General features: G+C 36.6%; 1 long non-coding RNA gene across 1 annotated transcript; it reads right to left on the reverse strand.

Moving 5' to 3' along the window:
* Positions 1-816: 816 nt before the first annotated feature.
* On the reverse strand, positions 817-2,173 carry LOC129572448 (uncharacterized). The gene is made up of 3 exons (XR_008688447.1): positions 1,461-2,173; positions 1,148-1,400; positions 817-1,041 (listed from the first exon to the last, which is right to left on the reverse strand). It is a non-coding gene; the product is annotated as an uncharacterized LOC129572448 (long non-coding RNA).
* Positions 2,174-3,057: the final 884 nt, after the last annotated feature.

Consider the following 3,057-nt stretch of genomic DNA (forward strand, 5'->3'; position numbering starts at 1 on the left):
TTCACACTTACACTATATTCGTCATACAAAACAACGGCAGAATGTAAGTGTAGAACGCATGCGGATACACTAAACGTTCGCGCTTCTCACACCAATACTAATGCATACGGTCTTGCGTCAATATCGCTACACACAACTGAAGCGCACCGCATGCGTTCTACACTTAGGTTCTGCCGTTGTTTTGTATGACGAATATAGTGTAAGTGTGAATAAGTCAGAAAAAGAGCGAACGCATAGCGTGAGCGATACGTACACCACAGATCCGAAGGGTATTTTTTCTCTTGAGCGTTCACAGTTCGATTTCCAATACACCCACGTCTCTCCATCTCTTTCTGTTTTTCTCTCTATTTTTGTCTCATTTTTTCGCCATGTTAAATTTTCATCCTGCTACGGGAATAACATTCGAATTGAAAGCCGTTAAAGAGTGCATCATTAAAGATTCAGGGTGTTATTGAAAATTTAAAAATTCAATATTCATTGAGATATTCATCGAATTCCGGGAGACAGAGAGCGAGCAAGAGAGAGATAGAGGAAAATGGTGGGAAAACACCAAAAATACTCATTGAAATGTATTCTATTTGAAAATACGAGAACAGTTTCAATGTGCCACGTGTGGAGTGGATTTACAGCTGAACTGAACTTCAAACACGTATCGAAATGCATCGTACGAATTTTTGTTTCACTTAATCTCGTTTTGTACCCAACATTGGCAATGATATCGTGTGTGCGCTGAAAACAAAATGTAACTAATATCACATACGTGTTTTTCGTATTTCGTTAATTTTATTGAGGTATTCAATGGTTTTGTCTTCCTTTACATTAATAGTTCAATTTGGCTTTGCTTATTTCTATATGTTTTCTTTACATGGTATCAAGAACACTTGTTTTTCTTCTATTCTTCGTTCCGTTGATCTTTTTATATGTTGCTAATGCCGTTGAGTTTATCCTGTTCGTTACATACCATAATCACGCTTTATGGCATTCCATAATTTCGATAGAGTTTCTGGGCTCATTTCGCAAGAACCCATTGTTTCCTTTAAACTGCATTCATTATTCCACATAATATTGAATATGTGAAGAAAAAATAATGACAAACCATTAATAATGACGTAATCAAATTAACTGCCCGCAAACAATAAATGCACACCTTTGATTATCAACTTCGAATTTAGGCGTTGCTTTCTTTTATCCACTAGCTGGTAGATGTGCTGGCGTTGAATCGTCCGTGCCAAAATCAATCTTATCCTTCGGAATATTGGGATACAGTGTGTAAGTTTTTTCATATCATTGATACGATGTCGAAAACTATGTTTTTTTGAAATCTTCTGCAGATAATGGTTCGACCATAGTAATTTTCATTCTATTTACAGTTTCATCAACATATACGATTGAAACAGCACCTAAAAAGTCATCCATTTTGTTTAAATATTTTACAAAAAAAATTACTTCAATTATCCCACCGTTCTCCAATGAAAATACACACTGAAAAAGTCGTTATGCTGTAGTTATGCTCACACTGATTGTCGTCCAAAAATTAGCGTGGCCCATACATTTGTGAGCGTCAATGAGTGTGGCATACATATTGAGAGTGCGTAGTGTAGGTATGTAACACTCGTTGACGCTCACAAATGTATGGGCCACGCTGAATTTTGGACGACAGTCAGTGTGTGCATTGTGTATGCACTTCAATTCGATTTCTTGGCACGTTAGAGCAAACGAGTGTACAATATTGTTTGAAAGAGAGCGAGCGATAAACACAAAAAATTGCTTTGCACTCGACGCCGAGATCTCAGTGTCTCGTACGAGATCTCACTCTCTGTATGGTAACCGAGCTTGAATTTTGCTACTGAATTGCCACCAGAAACCATTAATGAATCAAAAAAATTTCTGAATCTTTCGGAGCATTTCTGAATGCTTTTGAATAGCTTCGAAAATGGACGAATCTACTGAAAATGAGTAATGGTCCGCGGTCGGTCGCGATTTTCGTGAAGCTGATAAGAGATAGAGATTTGGTGTCTTGAGCAAAGTTTTAGTACTCGAGGTCCTCTATAATTGCTCAAGACTGCTATGTCCCATTCATCAGTTAAACAACCAATTTATGATGAACACTTCGAAGAGAATCTCGATTTTCAAAACAATAATTTAATTTTGATTTATAAAATTTTTCACATTCACACTCCAATGGCAGCCGAAAGAAGACTAATAATTTTTTTTTTGAATTCGTGTATCTTGGTCATTCCAATTTTTTACTTTTTTAATAATCACATTTTTCTAAAGGAATAGATGAATTCTCGTTCAATCTGTTTCAACCCAAGATGCCCTTTTGCGCTCACGCTTTCAATTAGAATGGTTTTTTGTGCAAGTGAAAAGAGATAAGGGAAACAAATTTCTTAGCTCATTTTGTTTTCGTTCAACATCCAAAGATCGTATTGATCCAAACGAATTTTTCAGCAAAACTGAATTATGTTGAAATACAGAAGAGAATCCACAACTGTAGTCTTACTGTCTATAGCAGTTCTACAACTTTGCTAAATTCACCAAAGAATACGGAATAAAACCTCGATGCATGTAAACATGCCCACCTTTAACGCGAATAGAATCATGTAAAAACATACTCGCGAGTATTGTACGTCTTTTTAGAAATATTAGTTGAAGAAAAAAACAGTCTTAATCTACCCATTGTAATGTGACTATTGACAAAGTATGAATATCGACCATTCCACACGAAATCAGTTAAGAATTGGATCGACCCTCTGCGAATTGGCTGAAAATTTGCATGGAGTTCTGTTTTCGGTAGAAAACGATAAAACCAAAATCTTAGGGCTGTAAGTGGCCCACATTTTCGAGTTCACCCAGTGTAAATTTTTCGGAAAATTGAAAAAATCGAAAAAAAGGGTTTGCGCCAACTGAAATCTAACTAAGAAGTAGTTGACACATTGCCAAGACCCTGGTACCGTTGGAAAGGTAATCGATGGGGCTACAAAAACTGCCTAGTAACCCACTCCCTTTGACCCCATTGGGGCTCCCAAAAATGGGTTCAAAGTATAAAAAGTGAAA

Source organism: Sitodiplosis mosellana, unplaced genomic scaffold, assembly GCF_009176505.1.
Source record: "Sitodiplosis mosellana isolate CC-2019 unplaced genomic scaffold, AAFC_SMos_1.0 Smas_scaffold_4987, whole genome shotgun sequence".
Taxonomy (NCBI): domain Eukaryota; kingdom Metazoa; phylum Arthropoda; class Insecta; order Diptera; family Cecidomyiidae; genus Sitodiplosis; species Sitodiplosis mosellana.